The 18,575-nt window shown below is 42.9% G+C and overlaps 1 protein-coding gene across 1 annotated transcript in view; it reads right to left on the bottom strand.

Annotated features, from left to right (window-relative positions):
* The window catches only part of psd2 (pleckstrin and Sec7 domain containing 2), a 42,872-nt gene extending 27,553 nt beyond the window's left edge, over positions 1 to 15,319 (bottom strand). The window contains exon 1 of the mRNA XM_030062471.1: positions 15,193 to 15,319. The gene's annotated coding sequence lies outside the window, so the exon portion shown is untranslated. The remainder of the gene's footprint in view (positions 1 to 15,192) is intronic.
* Between the last annotated feature and the right edge of the window lie 3,256 nt (positions 15,320 to 18,575).

The following is an 18,575-nucleotide window of genomic DNA, read 5'->3' on the forward strand; positions in this document are numbered from 1 at the left end:
GTGTGTGCCTGTGTGTATGTGAGAGTGTGTTTGCATGTCTGGAACACTTTGTCCTTTATACCAGATGATCCCAAAAACAGGCCTGAAAAATGAGGGCAGGAAAAGGTAGAAAAAGTAGAAGGGAAAGGAATACAGGACAGGCAGGCTGGCTGGCAGAGGGAGGATTGCTTAATAAAGCCCAACAGCTTGCTGTCAAAATGATTCTGCTAGCTCTTGCTCTCTGCCTTTCTCTATCTGCTGTTGTCACAGCTGAATAACTAACTATCTGCTGCAACTCAGTGTTTTGCTTTGTGCAAATGCATGATGGCCACATGAGGTTTGAACCTGCAACCTAACGGTCCTCGATTTGTCTGCTGCACCAGCCCAGGAGCCGACACCTCAGTGGATTTTGCTCTGCTGTGATTTGTGCATCACTGTCAAGCCACAGGGGGAAACTGAAAGCACGGCTCTTAATTAGTGAGTTTTGTCTAGCTAGTTACGTTTGAATTAAGCATTCTTGTTCTGAAAAATCACATTGAGATTTAGGCTACTGTGTGAGTAACTTATGAGAATTAGCTTTTCTCAGATCAAGTCTTAAATGAAGACTGTGCGTTGCATATTTAATTTGATAGTCACATCCAGCTTTCATGTAACAAAAATATGCATCAAAATGATACAACATCGGGGTACGGTGTTAACTGGCCCTAATGAAAAAAAAATGATTATAGGCTCTGTGGTACTCACTAATGAGTTTTTAGAGAACACATCGTAGATACTATAATCCCTCTTCATACGGGGTCAATTGCAACAAAATAAACGTATCATAAGTGAAGACGTGTTGTTTTTATTACATAAATGAATGTGCTGCTGGTTTACATATTTTTGATTCTGTTGCAGAGTTCAGCCAATAAGTCCTTAGATGCTTTATGTTTCTTCTCTAGTGAATCATCTGCATCATGGGACATAACTGCAGTGAAACTATTTACTGAGAATAATTTCTTATGGAATGGATGGATGGAATCATTTTTAGCATTTCTCCTGTATATGGATGTTAAACAGTGGAGAAAGACGAGGCTAATGTTACAGGGGTATGACATGGCAGACAAGGATGTGAGCCAAATGTGAAGCCGTGATGTTGCAAGAAGCTTGTCTTAGCCCCTTGAACATGAGGGTACCACAGGCCCACTAAATGTTTCATCAAACCAGCAAGAGGATGATGCAAACTACCCAGAAGCCACAGTTATGCAAACATTTCAGGTAATTACAACTGTATCTTTTTCTTCTTTAGGACTTTTTCAAAAGGTTTAAATATCCTCATGTTTTCACCTAAAAGCAGTTTTGCATTTCAGCTCTCAGTTACTGTGGCTTTGGGAAATTTTACCACTGGAGAGTTTGAAAAGCCATGAATCACCATGGATTTATGTTAAGCTACATTTTAGACCCTCAGTAGAATCATGTTAATTGACTTTTGACACACTGTCATCTGAAATAGCGTAAAATGTGTTTTGTCACACTGTGTGAAATACAGACCATGTTTTGCAAACACAATAATACTGTTACTCTGTGTTTTTTTCCACAATTCTGTGTGGTGTGTTCCACAAACATCTTCTAAAATAATCTTTCTTTCACTGTTGAAACTGTAATGATCTCAAGGGATGCTCTGTTTGATCCTCCAAAAAATTCCTTCTGAATATTAGATCAGGGATTGGCCCTACTCATTTTTCAATCTGTTCTACTGAGGCAGCGCATGGGAAGCGTTTCTATTATCTATTAGTCACCAAGCAGTGTGCTGCAGAGCACTCCATCTGCAAAAAAATATTCACATGTCACTTCATAGTACAGATCACATGGGCACTATGTCATGCTTGGAAAAGAACATCTCATAAAAATGGATTTTAAAAAAAATCTTGTCATTCATAAATAATTATTGGATTCATACTGGATTTAATGATCTTTAAAATTTTGGGATAGATATTAGCATAAATAATTGCAAAACTGGTTACTAAATATTTTATATATACATATATTTTTCCAGCTTGATCTATACGCTGCAGCTTATATTTTCACACATGTGTTGGCCATATGCAAACAAGCCCAATTTGTAGCCATATGCACAATGATGTGTTTACACTTACTGTGTTGATGCACAGTCAAACACACAAACACACACAACCAAAACAATGACATACTCCCAGAAAAGGAAGCAGTAAGCAGTTACAAAACCAGACATGGAAACTTGGTATTCTCTCCTATTTTATTCCCGCTCTGTCTTCTTCTGTCTTACATGATGTTTTCTGCCTTCTAACATTCTAACTCTCTGTCCATCCATCTCACTTTGGTGTTGATGTAAGTAGGTCTTAGCCCAGAGAGGGGAGGCAGTGGATATTATATGTGAACTGTGCTATGAATCCCACTGCTGAGGGGAGAGCAGATGTGCTCATCCACCTGGATGGATGGAGAGCACACAGCCAGTGACAGAGAAAAGATATGCAGGGCTATGAGGCTGGGGGTGGTGTGTGTGTTGTGCCTAGCTGTGTATGTACGATGGGTATCAAGAGTGAGTGATTGCATTCCACTTTTGTCAGCAGAACAGTGGGGCTCTTAAGTCTTATCAATTTCCTTTAATTGCCATTTGACCATCTGCCAATCACACAACCAACCCACACACACACACAAACACATCTGCAAACATGCCCATCCATACACACATAAACCACCAACTAAATCAAGTGTGGAGGACGATGGATAAAAGGGCAAGTTACCATTAAACAGCTCTATCTTCTCAGTTTATCTCTCTCTCTGTCTCTCTCACTCAGAAACACACACAAATGCATGACATTGCACACACACACATGTACAGACACACGCACACACGCACACACACACACACACACACACACACACACACACACACACACACACACACTGTTGGGTAATTTATTGATCCTCAAGAGACAGACTGGCAGTCCAGTGGGAGTCACCAGTGATAAGCATGATTGGTCTGTACTGAGTGGCCAAGGAATCGCTGTAGAAGTAATCAAACTGAGGGCTTAAAAAAAAAAACACACAACAAGGTACACCTCTTTGTGGGGAGCAGTTCTTCCAAGAACAGGAAACCCAATTAAAGTGTGAAGCATTGTGTATTGGAGTTGAATATGACTCAACTTGAAATGCTGAACTTCACACTGGTTTGCCAAGAGAGCTGTCAGCTACATTTAAACAAGTTACTCTGCCATACTACACTATAGAGTATGAACTACATAAAAATGACAAGTGCATAATTTTGCACCTCTGAGCAGGGCAGTTAACCCCCAAATACTCCAGGGGAGCTGCACTGTGGGAGCATGTTATTAGGATAAACTGAATGTGTAACACAGCTTTGCTGAGAGGCATTACCAAGCCTTCCCTGGGTGTTTTAGTTTAATGAAAAGCAAAAGCTATAGCAATATGGAAACCATCCAAACCAGTGTTGCGGCTCAGGCCACCATGGAATATACCCACTTTAACCTTTATCAGCCCAATTACCACTGGCACAAAAACAACTTCCATCCCAAGGTAGAAAGAAGGGGCAACACGTCCACCTTACCAAATTAATCATTTGTCTGTAAACTGAGTCACTCTTGGCTGGGTGACATGAAGGAGGAAGCAGCCACTCGCCAAATACAGAGCCTACTGTCTATCTCTCTATGTATCTATGTGAAAATACAGTCTCAGCTCCCTTGTTTTTGAACAAGCAGAGCAAATAAAAGCTCATACAACTGACTGCCCACTTTGATCCCTGTTGCAAGCACCTTTCACTGTGTTTAAGTGGTGGAACAAGTGGCCAATTGACCACTTTTAACTTGTCTGACCTCATTACCGCTGTAATGCTACCTGAAGTCATCTGAAACAAAAACAATAGCACAGCTCTTCTGTTTGCATGGTGTGCCACCATGAGGGTTTCTCGCTGAAAGGCAGCACCAGAATATTGAGTAGTGGTTTTAAAGGACGTCTTGTATGTCATTCAAAGGGAGTTCATGACCTCAGTTGCTAAAGTGTAAACTGTATGATGAATCTGTGACTAAATGCACAGCCAGCACACAGATACAAAAACGCAGCAGGCAAACTCAGGGAGTTTAAAGTAACCACAATTGAATTATTCCGAGTGGCTGCTTCCAATTTCCACTAATCAGTATCACATACTTTTGTTTAAAAATTTGTTTGTCATTGTAGCTTTTTGGACAATTTACAACACAGGAGACATGGAAGAGAGAGAAGGAAATGACATGCGATGAAGATCACATATTCACTCCCAAAACATTGATACATAATATACACTATAACAAAATGAAGAATACTTTTACTATTGATTTGAACTTATCTTTGGAGTAATCCACCCCACGCAAATATCAGATCTTAGTACTCAGCCATAGCACATGTAACATAGAGGGAGGATCTTCAAAGTAAAAGCATAACATCCTCTGTTCTCCTTCTCGCCCCTCCTCCTCTCTCCCTCTGTCAAACAGAGAGACGAGCTTAGATAAATGCTGCAGTCCCATACTATACATGACCTACTGACCCTGTTCATACACAGGCAGGGTGCAGCTCTGGCACTGCGACCTACAGGCATACGCAGTGCAAAGATGTACACAGTCACCATTTCATCATAATGCTACCGGATAGCACACACACACACACACACACACACACACACACACACACACACACACACACACACAGAGAAAGCAAAGCTTTTCCCGATTGTTGGCCTGGTGCAGGAAACCTTGGGAAGATGGAGCTGGATGTCTTCCAGGGTGCCTCCTGCGTGTCACAGCAGCAAGACCACAGAGCCTCCATCCAGCCACACCGGCCCAGCGGAGCGGAACACTCCGCCAGCTCCCCCAAATCACCAAGATATGCCACTTCTACACCGTCAAGGTCAACCATCCAGTCACATTTTGTCACTCTAAACGCTCACAATGACTTCATCTGGATACATGCCCCACAGGGTTGTGGTGATTTATCTTATTCTGGGCAATTTTCCTGTGCTCTTCCAGTTTGTCACACAAATTCCCTCCTCTCATAATGAGAGACAGAGAAGGACACACAATTGTTACTCCAACATGCAATATGCATTTGTTGGCTTCTCAAATGTCTGCAAACCTACATCTTCTCAAGTTTGGAAATGTTATAGCCTATGTTATAAATACTGATGACTAGAGTATGCTTGCAGAAATTATGTCAAACCATATAATGTGCAGTCACAGTATGGTGTCGGAGTATAAAGTATTGTTTGTGGGGCTTTGAAAGTTTATCTTTTGTATATTGTCTTGACAATATAGAACAGCCAACAGTTGATAATAAATTCACTGGAGGCAGAAAAGGACAGACATACGTAGGGTTTGGTCTGGGGCTGGTGTTGGTTTGTAGAGCGCCTGACACCTTGATTTTGGGATGAATACATTGGAGAAAGCTGCAGTCATCCAGAAGAACCAACATTCATACCCGGGAGTGAATTACAATGGACTTAGACTAGACATGTAAATGTCTATAATTAAGATAATAGCAACTTGGCTTCCAAGGGTGAAAAATGAGCTGCTATCAAACACCTGTTTTATAAAAGCACCCAATCTCCTGAAGAAGGCAAAGATAGGCCTCAGCCAAAGACTCTTTTTCACACAGACCAAGTATCTGTATATTATTTCTGTAATATTCCTGTACTGTGTCTGTGGTACACACTGCTGAGGTTGTAGTGACCTTATCGTTCATTATAGTGTTTTTATGTCCAGCGTCACCACTATAGTATCCCTGAGGGGACTTTTGCTGACTTATATGAAAAGAATAATTTTAAAATTTATTACAGGATTACTATAGGCCTTGTCCTTTTCACAAGTGTCTCCCAATAGACTTAAATATACAAACACAGGACTAGCAAGGCGTATTGCCCCCCCCCCCCCCCCCCCCCCCCCCCCCACCCGTGTGTGTGTGTGTGAGAGAGAGAGAGAGAGAGAGAGAGAGAGAACAGAGCGCGAGACACAGCCATGTTCTCCCAGCCTCCTCGCCAGTAACCATGACAACAGGATGGCTGGGAGACACGGCTCGAGCTCAATTGAGGCCGGTGTCTTTCTTTTCCTCCAAAATAGACCTTGGTCGCGTTTCAAGAGCGACTTGTCCTCTTAAAAGCGGAAAGGAAAAGCTTTTCTGTCCTTCTTCTCGGGGGAGAGTGAAAAACACACCTCCATAAACACCCACGGCCCGCACGGTGCATATCTCCAGCCTATTAGCTCAACAAACAGCTATCCAACAGCCTGTCGGGACGAACGGGCTGCAGGCTATGCATTTTTGGTCACAGGTTAGCAAGAAACATGTAGTATTTACGCAACGCTATATAAAACAGCCTCCATGTAAGATGAGTTCGCTCACCTCGTTAATAAACCAGGCTACATAATGTCTAAGCGTGGGCTTCATTAGCCCTCTCAATTAAACACAAAATGGGCTATTTAATGTTAACACAATCAAACCTAATAGCTTTGAAATGATAACATTACGCGTGTGGACTATATGATAATGTATCGTCTCTGCACTCACCAGCAAATCGCGTTCAGTCAGAGGCTAAAAGGAGACTTTTGCAGCGGAGGTGCTCCTCTCTCCCTCTCTGTCTCCGTATATCCACACTGGGGAATAACATTGATAGACGGTGCTCTTTTTTCTCTCCACGCCGAGCGTCCTTCCTTACTACCCCCCTCTCGCCGGTATGCGCGTGCGACCGCCGTTCACGGCCGCCACCAACCGACCGATGCTCGTGGTGTGTCTCGCGCCTCCGCGCAGGCTGGTAGGGGCACGCGGGAGGTCCAGGATCCTCTCCTCTCCTCTCTCTCTCTCTCTCTCTCTCTCTCTCTCTCTCTCTCTCTCTCTCTCTCCGTGTGTGTGTGTGTGTGTGTGTGTGTGTGTGTGTGTGTGTGTGTGTGTGTGTGTGTGTTCGCGTGCGCGTGCGCGTGCTTTAGAACGGCAGCTGAGAGATTGTAATTCCGCTCCTCGGTCCTCGAGCACCGTTCCCTCCGCCGATGTGAACGGGACTCGTCTCCAGGGCCTGTTGATATCAGACAGAGACTGTAGCCTGCAGTGAAGATTAGGACCGACGGTGCTGTTGACACAAGTCCCTCTCTTCTCTGACCAGTGCTGTGATAACTGACCAGGCTGGAATGTATTAGAATATCATTAAAATCACACACACACACACACACACACACACACACACACACACACACACACACACTTAGCTTATGCTGGACAGACTCTGGATGCAGGGCAGACTGAAGTGGTCCAGTGGCTCCCAAACTGGGGACCAGCAAGGGACCCTCAGAGTCCTTGAGGAAGTGCTAGGGTGTCCCCGAAAATGAGTCATGACTTGAAGTCATGTGGTTAAAGTTTAATTCTTTCATATGGTTAAAGTTTAATTCTTTTTATTAAATATTATCACTAGGAGAAAAGATGTTTTGTTTTGTTTTGTTTTGTTTTGTTTTGTTTTGTTTTTTCATTTGACAGTTGACTCTGTTTGGATATTTGGCATCTTAATATCAGTGTCTGATGTGTAAAGCCTGTAGATGTCATATCCAAGATGTACTATTGCTCATACTATAGTTTTGGCTGGTTTACATATGGAAATTAGTAAATGCAGAGGAAACAAACCATAACAATTAAACTGTGCATAGGCTGCCTTCATATACACTATATTAGTAAGGCTGGGTAATACAGTCTATCAATATTATATCTATATTATGATATGAGACTAGATGTCATCTGGGATTTTGGATAGTGTAATATCCTGGTTTTAAAGGCTAACAGTAAGCTGTTAGGCAATGGCAGCAAGTGTATTCAGTCCTTTCTTTTATCGTATTTGTCCAGTTTCTCTGTTACATGTCACAGTACTACGACCCTGAACTTTGACCTCTTTGCTTCTTGTGTGTAATACTGGTGACCAAGAAATCTGAATAGTAGCATGAGCAATATGGCTACAACTATTATGAAACGCATTATCACAAATTGAAAATAAATTGTTCTTAATTAAATAGTTTTAAACAAAGAGCATCATGGCATTTATTTTCTTTTGATCTTTGCCAGTTCATCTTTTTCAAAGGTACTAATCATTCTGGAGGGCACTGTCAACATAGTCTTTCCTCTGCTGGGCGACCAAATTACAGCCTAGCCAAAAGAGAAAAGCCACACTCATTAAACCAGTGTGAAAAAGACAATCACATCTGTGGGCTAGAGAACAAAGATAAATGGTTTTTAGTGTCAGTCGGTGTTGTGGAAAACTTTGGTTTGTAATTCATGAAGTGTGTGCACGTCTGCGTGCATGTGCGTGCGTGTTTCTCCCTAATCTATTAATAGGGAGAAATCTATGAGCAAGACATGGCTTGAAATCTCTATAATTATGCTGTAAAAAAGCAAATGATTTCATGACATACTGCTGTCTATTGTGCTTCCTATATTATTTTTCTTTAACTTAATGTGTTTTGTTTATCCTAATTTAGTGCTTATTCAGTTTAAGTTTTATTGTCTATGTGAGAAAATTTGCTTTGTCAGCATGTTTTTTATATCGAAACATTATGCCAATAAAGCTTCACTGAAATGAATTGAATTGGGGGAGAGAGAGAGAGAGAGAGAGAGAGAGAGAGAGAGAGAGAGCAGTGAAACCCCAGATTATGTTAAAGGCATGTTCAATCTGTCAGATGAGAGCAGATGACATACAATTCCTGGATTACTGGACTGCCTGCCCGGCAGGTCATGTGATTATTGGCCAGCACATACAGTAAAGGAGCCTCTGTACATTCTGCCCTTGCCAAGGCAATAGAGGACATTTCATCCACTCTGCGAGCTACTGCCCCCCATCCTCTAATTCCACTCCCCTCCATCCTCCACTTTCACTCTCTCTCCTCTCCCATATGTAAAACCTGCATAGTTAGACCAAGCCAAAAACCTGAGCAAGGCTCCATTCAGGAAAGCGACAAGGCTAGCACCAAATTTGTGCTGTCTTTGCAACACACTTTGGCAGTACTTTCTTATTCAGGCACCTCAAGATCACTAATTGAAACACAGTTAGCGGTACACATGCGCACATATAGATCTGAACTGTCTGCCTCCAAAATTCAGCAACAATTTTGCAGTGATCTTGAACATAGCTTTGTAAATGCACAGCGCTGCCAAGTCTTAATGTAAGGTCCGCATGGATTGAGAACCTCAGCCTGCAATCCAATGATCTCCACTGATCAATAGCACATTAGAGAGAAGGAGGGTGGAAGAGAGATAAGGTAAGAATAAAAAGAGAAAGAAGTGTGCAGAGAAAGAGGGTGAGTCATAAAGGGAAAGAGTGAGAGAGAGAGAGAGAGCAAAAGAGAGAGAGGGGACTGCAGCCAGAACAAAAGAGCATGGTGTTTGAAGACAAGGGGAGAAGGTTAGAGAGGCGAGGCCGTGAGGCAGTGAGACAGGTAGAGGGGGGATATGCATGGAGAAAGAGAGATGGGGAGGGCAGGGCGGGGGCTGGAGATGACAAAGAGAGTTCACAGGATGCACAGATGACCCGGGAGAGAAGGAGAGAGGTGAAGATGGTTTGGGGGAAATCCGCCGCAGACGCACTGTCAATCCTAATTACTAATTTATTAACCTGCCCAACTGCCCCTCCTCTCTGCAACACACACACACACACACACACACACATTCATACACACACACTGCCCGCCGCTCTGTCCCTCTTTGTGTCCCGGGAGAGGCAGAGAGAAGGATGGACGGACGGATGGATGGAAGGAGGAGGAGATGAGAAGAGGTGTGTCTGCTGAGATGGTGGCAGGCGGCGTATTGGGAACACTGGAAATCCCTGATGTGGCAACTGGCTGGAGCTGTTGGGGGGAGGCTGGGGGGGGTGGCTGGTGAGGAGAGAAGGTAACAGCTTGTGTTTTGGCCTGTTGGAGGGGGGGGGGGGTCTCCAGTGATTGTGTGGGCGGGCACATGAGTATGTGAATGTGTGTGGCTGCATTGTTGGAGTACGTCTATGCTTGTGGGCCATCAGGCATGCCTTGATTTATGTGTGTGTGTGTGTGTGTGTGTGTGTGTGTGTGTGTGTCTGTCTTCATGCACAACCACAAGGTGCACTGGCAAGAGGAATCTGTGTGTGTATGTGTGCATGTGTGTCTAAGAGAGTGTTAGCTTATCAAATGAAGCTAGCTGGTGAGGAAGCTGAATCAATATGCTGATGTTGCTTTAGTCACAACATGGTGGGTAATCAAAGCAAAAGGGGGAGGAGCCTCAGTCTGAGACTCACTGCCAGACGGACAGTCTGTCTTTATCTGGGTGCCTCCACTGCAATGCTCCCAGCTCTTTGTGTGTCTGTGTTCTGTGCATGTGTCAGTGCAACACACACGTGCACACACTGATGTTAGCATGCACACACATCAAGAGCATGTGTAGCATTCCTGTGCGTGTACAGTGCAACTCAATATGAACACAGATACACGCATATATACACACTAAACCCGACCACAGACAGACACACACCCACACCCACACCCACACACACACACACACACACACACACACACACACATGCACACACAAGGCAATGCAGTGCTGACTGAGGTGGAATTAGAGAGAGAAATCCTCCAAACGAGCATCGATCCATGCAGTTTACAGCGCTGGCTCTGTCTGCCACATAGGCCAAACAACAGGGAGCTCTCTGAGACAGCTGGGGCACACACACACACACACACACACACACACACACGCACCCACACCCACACACACACACACACATACATTGCAGAATGTGTGTATACATGAAGAGGGGTCTTTGATTTTGATCAGAGAACTTCACAGCAGTGCGCGCTTTAGAGTGTAAAAAGTATGTGTGCGTCTCCGTGTTTATGTGTGTGTTTGTATGAGTGCATACGTGCACAAGTGCGAATGCAGATTCACTGCTGAAGATGTAGATGAATGGCAAGAGTTGGCTCAGAATCTTAATAAGCTGGTGTCATTAATCGCAAACCAAGCCTCCCTTGACAAAATTCAGGAAGTTTATAGAGCGGTGTTACAAGATTGCCATTAATCAATTCCAGATCCTGCTTGATACCCATGACAGGGCCAGAACTCTGATGTAATGTTTAAAAGAAGTCAATGGGGGAGCAACATTTGGCTGAAATACGCACATTCAGTCTTTTCAGGTGCAGGACATCAAAAACAGCCAAAATGAAAAAAATAGGTTAGAATACTGTTGCTCCCAAAGACTGATTTAATTTGACACATAGAACGTTTTGATCACACTAATCTTCATGGCATGCTCAGAAAACTCTGTTTAGTTCTTTAGGCTTTAATAAGACTATGAATAAGGATTGTCAAGGGATTGGATCATGGATGATATGAAACTCAACAGCAATGCCAACTTAAATCCTAGCAGCAGACTCCTGTCAAATTGTTATATACAAACTCATAGGGTTTACAAGTCGCCCGTGCTTCCAAAAATGGAAGAAAAAAAAAAACAGCAGAAAAATACATGGTGCAGTAACTTGGCACTGAAAAGGGCAGGATGTGTGTTTTCTCAGAATTTATTACATTTGGGGAAGGGAGCGCAGCAAGAGACAGACGTTTCGGCGCTGGGGCATCATCAGTGCCATAATGGCAGTATTTATCCTTCTCTGCTCATATAAGAGAAACATGAAACCTGCCTTTAGAGTTTGGACATCATTATGTCTCGGTCCTCAATGATTCCCTAGACTACCTCATCAGCATTCATTACCACAGAGGGGTGGGGGATGCATAGCATGTCACTGTGTGTGCGTGTGGCTCTCATCTGGGTCATTATATCCACAAGCATGAGAGGAGTGTAATAATGACACACATCCGTCTGTGTGATACAGAGACGAACAGACAAATAGAGGGGGGAGGGTCTTAATTTGGTTCTTGGTTACTTCCACCTGTGCCCATTAGCCTTTAAAACTGGTCACAAAGAAGGAGAGAGAAAAAACACAAGCCCAGTGTTGAATCTCAGTGCAAGACATAAAATTAAACACTATTATTCAATCGGCCCTCCCTTCCCTAGCTATCTGTCTGTCGGTGTGTGTCTCCCCTCTATTACTTTGGAATAAATAGGAGGAGGCACGAAGAAAAGATTGTTAGGATTCCCCAGGGGAACGGGCAAAAAGCACAGACACATAAAGCTGTCTGTTTGTTTACGGACATAATCCATTTTATATTTATGTGTATGTGTCTGTGTGTCTGTGTGTGTGTGTGTGTGTGTGTGTGTGTGTGTGTGCGAGTGTATGTGTGTGTGAGAGAGAGTGTATGTGTGAGAGAGAAACAGACAAGGAAAACACTGGCGACCTTGCCAACTCATGACAGAATGCGCCATGTGTGTTACATGCTCATATGTGTGTGTGTGTGTGTGCGCACGTGCGTGCATGCATGTGCATGTGTGCGTGCCAGCGCCAAGTCTGCTGGGCAGCCGGGTCAACAGACAAACTGATCACCATGGCAACAGTGCCACACTCTGCCCCTGTGTGCCAAGTTGTAAATATGGAAGTCATATAAATTTGGAAGTCCTGCTGCCCCCTGAAATCACAAGAGCTTGTCAAAGTTTCTAAACGGCATCATGTTGATACACTAGAGAGGTCAGACTATGACTAATTAATTATTAGGTGGTCCATATAAGTGACTACCTCCTTCTGACTGCCTAATGTAACTCAGATGCCCCTGCTGCACCACTTAGCCTGATATATAATAATAAAATAAGTCCAATATCCAGGCAGATTCACGCTGTTTGGTTTATTTCAAGCGAAGAAGCAGACTATCACTGTGTAAAAATATTGCCCAGCATCTAGTCATGTCCTATCCTAGACTGCTCATTATTGTCACTGCTGTCTACAGAACTAACACGAAGAGAATAAAAAAAAATTCACACAGTAGTAAACTCTACATAGACTTACTTTGTGTTTTCTTCATTTAGGTGTCTAAATGAATTTTGACTGGTCTTGGATTTGCTCCTCCAGTGGATTCCATTATTATTCAATTATGTCAGCTTCTTCACTTGATATTCAGTTACCAGACAAATTGTTTAACACTGCCAGCAAACCAAGGGGCACTGTTAGCTTACTAACAAGATGGCTTGGCGTTAGCAGTGCCCAGTAGCCTCCAACAAGAATACCAGTATTGATAGTAATGATTCATTTCTGTTTTTCTGTCACTATGGTACCAAAATACTTCCCACTTGCCCCTCAGAATATATCCAGTTTTTCAGAAATCTTTATCCAGAAATACAGTAGAGAGTCCAAGATAATAACAATACCCCTTTTTGCACTGAGCTAAAATCCCACTTCCATGCAGGACTTGAGCTCAGCATAAAAGGGTTAGCTGGCATTTCAGTCCTGTGTTCTGAACCCTTGCAACAGTCCCGGCTGATTATCGGCTTCAGCTCGGCAGAGGTGTAAAAGGGGTCACCTGCTAATTTGTGTTCCACGTAAGCACTACGATACAAAACATAACTTTCCAATAAATCATCATCTTTTTGGATTGTGTTCATGGTGTTGCTGTAATAAGAAACAGCCAGGTTGGAAAATTGTGACACAAGTTAACATGGAGGCAAATATGTGATCAGAGACCTCTGCTGATATAAATGGTGTTTCCCACCTTTTTTTTTTTAGCACGTAGTCCTGGGGAAAACACACACACACACACACACACACACACACACCCAAAATAACATGGCTTGCTTGGTGTACCAAAGAATTTGACTGCCATTGCACTGTTTTCCATGGTCATTTGACTGGTACAGAATAAAATGGCAGTTACGGCTAAGTGCTTTGGTCAGCAGGGCCGTAAAAAGTGTCACCCTTGCTTGAGAACTGTGGAGATGAAGACTGGTGATAAATTAAAGGAAAAACCAACATGGTGGTATTGGGCTACCACGAGCCACCAGAGTGGTTTCAGTATGTTGGCAGAGATTCAACAAGTCTCTGGAACTTGACCAACTACTTAAAAAGGGCAGCAACAAAATGTAAAAAGACACCACCGGGTGAAATGACAACTTATTACAAATGGAATTCCAGAGATTTGTTTTTGCTGCAAAGCCTCTCACTTCAGTGGAGCAGCAACTTATCGCAAGTCGCTTTACGGGAGTTAGCAAAATGGTGCGATGGCAACAGAACATGTAAAAATGTCCACCACTCCACCTGGGATGTTGATTTGAACCGGAATGACCGGGCTTGTCTATTCAAGTTTTCCAGGTATAACACGATTCAGTGCCATACCCCCTTTCTTTCTTTCTTAATTTAACTATGTAATGCTGTGTGGCTATGAACCTGTTTTTGCGAATAATAAATTATAATGTAGGCCTGCTGATAAATGTGCAACCTCTGAGTGCACTTGAATTCAGTCTGTACCCCTGTATGGCACACATTGCTGTATGTGCCATTAAATGTAGTACAATACCACTGATTACGTCAGCTGAATTTATTAAAATCATTATCAGCGCTCCGTATAAAAACAGCCAACATAAGGTAGCATGGGTACAGTTTCTACATCTCACCCAAGGGTGCCCATCCCAGCACAGCCTGTCCTGGAAGTTAAATTAAATTAGGGGGCTGGAGCTCTGCTGTATGTAGCTGTTGCCCTTCAGTGTGGTTTGCTCAGCCACATACTGTACATCTCTCATATGAAAGCTCCCTAATGCACATCCCCTCCATGGAGCCGGCTCCATGTCAGTGGGGCCCATGTATTAAACATGTGGTGTTTGTGGAAGGGAACATGTTGGAATACCAATACTCTTGCTATGGAAAAATCTGCCTGGCCATGTTGCTGAATCAGACGGCTCCAGCAAGGCCCCAGAAAGCATGACGGGAAGTATAATCTCATTTTGTGGTTAAAAGAGAAAATTGCCTTCCTCCGTGTGCGCCGTCTGAGTCACTTGACATATTGGAATGATATTTAAACTCTGGACTGTTTTTAGATAAAAACTAAGAACATTATGGAGACACTGATCGAGACAGATTAGCTGTAACGTGGCTTTGGTATCAGCAGGGAACACTGGACCCGTTGGCAAAACGTGCTCTCTCTCTCAGTCAGTGGATGTGTGTTATCAGAGCTGGTTTACTGTGTAATCTCTCAAAGTGACCAGCCAGGGGTTTCCAAGCACCAGGAGGAAAAGTGTAAAGTTCAAACCAAAATTTAAAAACCTGTCAGTTATCTACTCACCCTTATGCCAGTCAAAACTCCACTGAGGCTCGCTGGACCGTCAAACAGCCACAGTTAAGTTTTCCCCATGGAAGAATTAGCAAGAAAAGCTCCAGTTGACTGGCACTGGGCCAGCTGTCACAAAAAGAAACGTTTTCGTCTAAAAGTAAACAAATGCACGAGGCTGAGAGGCTCTTAAAGGGACAGTAACGGTTACTGCAGCATCTACAGCCTGTGGACAATTAATACCGTCTCCAGCTTTAAATCATTAGCAGCTTTTGTTTATGTTCTTATTTACAGTTAAGGTTAGCTTAAATAAATCAATAAATAAATAAATAAACAACACCTCTCCGAACATCACTGTGGTGTTTATTGTCGGTTCAGTTTAATGTCAAGGGGACGTAGCCCCCCCTCCTCCCTCCTAGACATGCATATTAAACACTAATGCTCGTGCACCGTGTCAAAGATGGCGGACGTCGCTCATTCCCGCGCGTTCACGACTCTGGGCTGAATTTTCTGGGACCTGCAACAGGATCTCTGCACTGCAAAATTACCCCCACCCCCAACATATTAATTTTCCCAAACAGCATGTTCACCATACTGCAAGTGTTCATAGGCAAATGTTGAACATGAACCCTTCATTATCTTGTACATTATGTCAGGCTGCCCACTGGTCAGCATCTCAAGGTAGCGTCAACACCTAAGCAAGTTTAGGCTGGTATAACTGTAAAAAAGTGTCCTCAGAGGGGGATCCTTGAACTAAAATGTTAATCAGGGTAATCAGTGCTGTTCTGTATGGTCTTTTAAGTATGGGAATATCATAGGCTATTGCTATTTTCCATTTCCCCAGCAGAGGGAGCTATGCACGCATGATTCCCTGTTGAATGGGACCAGATGAGTCCCAGTGTAATATTGTATTTTACAAGAGTATTCATGAATGCTGATGATGTGTTGATAACGTACTGGGACATTCCCCAGGTGCCTCATGGTGAGAGTATATGAAGGTGTGACCGTGACAGACGATAATAAATGGCACATTCACTGTGAAGTGGTGTTTCCTGGCATATGAGGAAACACACACTATAAAGTACATGAGGAATACTAATGCTTGTCAGCGGAACTTCGGGGAATTCAAAAGGTGTGACTTCAGGATGAATAAGAGAAACACGTGATATTGGCCAGCCACATAAATGAGTAATTCCAGCTCAACACACACACAAACACACACACACACACACACACACACACACACACACACACACACACACACACACAGACATACATAGGCCTACATAGAGCCACACTTACCTGTTATTATATCAGGTTGACCCAGTATATCTTGTGCTGGTATATGATTAATGTGTTTCTGTTTTCCCCCCAAAACTCCTGCCATCTGCGCGTCATTGCTTTGCTGTAGCAGACCTGACCTTGAACCCAGAGGGAGAGGGAGGAAAAGAGCTCTGGTGTGTGTGTGTGTGTGTGTGTGTGTGTGTGTGTGTGTGTGCACACATGCGAGTGTGTAATAGCTACTGAGCTTATGGTGATAGTAGTTTTTTTTAAAATTCCCATTTTGAGAGTGTCAGCATTTCTGCAACCGCCACTTTCCTTTTCATTTTGTGGAGCTCTTTATATCCTAAAAATGGGTAGGTCGGTACATTTCCATGTCTGTTTTGTGTGTGTGTGTGTGTTTGCGTGTGTGTAAGGCCTTGTGTTATCTGCCCTGATACTAGTGACAGACTGAGAGACAAACAGACAGGTGTCTGTAGGGTAGTATCACTTGAAATGCTGTTTCTGGTGGAAAGTCTCCAAAAGTATTGACTTTGGTTTCATGTATCAGTCTTCCTGCATGAGACGCTAAAAATACTGGAATCCCAGGCTAAATTTTATTGCGTAAATGGAATCTCATGTTTTCACTGCATTTTTTAGAATCACTTTATGTGGAAAAAATAGCAGATGATGGGCCCAACTGAAATCTTATGACAACAAAATGACTGAGGTTTTTTTTTTTTTTTTTTAAAGCAACTACAAAGAGTTTTTAAGTGGTTATGAAACCGTCTCAATTTAATAGTGATGCCTCTACATGACCTACATAAGCAAACGAGACCATCAGCAAAAAGGCGAGTGAAAGTTCCATGAAGTTGCTTCAATCCGATTTTAATATCAATACACCCATGAGTATCGGCACTCACAGCTTATCATTTTTTTGTCAGCAGTTTTATATTCATATTTAAAAACACTCTACTTTTATTGTTGATAATATGAAAGCTTAACTTTGTGACTCAAGAAAAAAATGAAACCTACCCTTTCTACTATTACAGACCTACTACACTTTTTCCATTCAGTGTAAAAGGCGGCAATTATCTCACATCACATCACAGTTTTAACTGAAAAAATTATGTTGTCAGTGAAACCATTATTTTGACTTATTATGTGTACTGTAAATAGCAAATACCTGAAAAATGTCACAGTGCACAAGGCACAAGAGGAAGGACTAACTAATATTTCCTGTAAACAGTCTAAGCAGGACAGGCCCATATAGTCCAGACAGGTAAAAACAACCAAGTCACAGGTTAGTCATATACACTCAGACTGCCTGTACATAATAATAGCCATAATTACTCAGCTACATTTGACTGACACTTCAAAACATCCAACCAGCCTCATCTGGTGTGTCACCGTGGGCAGGACAAGGAGATAACAATGACTGTTATCTGAAACGATCGCTTTAATCAAAGTGTGCAAACAACCTGTTGACGGAACAAAAATTCAGTGGAAAAAATATCCAGATTCCTTCCTGCACATGTGTTGTTGTGTTTAACAGATTCATATGAAGTGAGCAAAGCATGATTTCAGGAAGGAAGAGGGGGAAAAAAAGGAGGAGGGGGGGGGGTCTTGTCAGGGTCAAAAAGTGTCTGACACAGTATTTACACCATGTGACTCAAAAACGTTCCACTGAAAGCTAAACAAATCAATTTCTGCACGGGTGGGTCTGCAGTTCCAACTCTACCCCCCGAAACTCAGCTGTGCAGCGTGCTGTCAGCCAGACAAAATTAAAACAGAATGACTCACTCCGTTTTCTTCCACGGTAAATAGAGACCCCTCTGAGAATCACTCCCAAACTGCCACATTTTGTTTGAATGGCCACATTTCCCATGTGACAAGATATGGAGAGATTAAAGATAACTGAGTGCCAAATTGAAACGTATTCTCTGTCTTTGTTCATAACTAAATGCCACAAGGGAGAAGATGTGAAACAGCCAAGCAATGAGTTCAATTATGGCAATGGATATGCTCATATAGAGAGGGGGAAATTTGTTGCTTAATCACATTTGACCAATTAATGTCATTTCACTGCCTTGGTAACATAGTAGGCAATAAAATATAATGAAGAAGAGAAGAGAAGA

Source organism: Myripristis murdjan, chromosome 10 (genome assembly GCF_902150065.1).
Source record: "Myripristis murdjan chromosome 10, fMyrMur1.1, whole genome shotgun sequence".
NCBI lineage: Eukaryota > Metazoa > Chordata > Actinopteri > Holocentriformes > Holocentridae > Myripristis > Myripristis murdjan.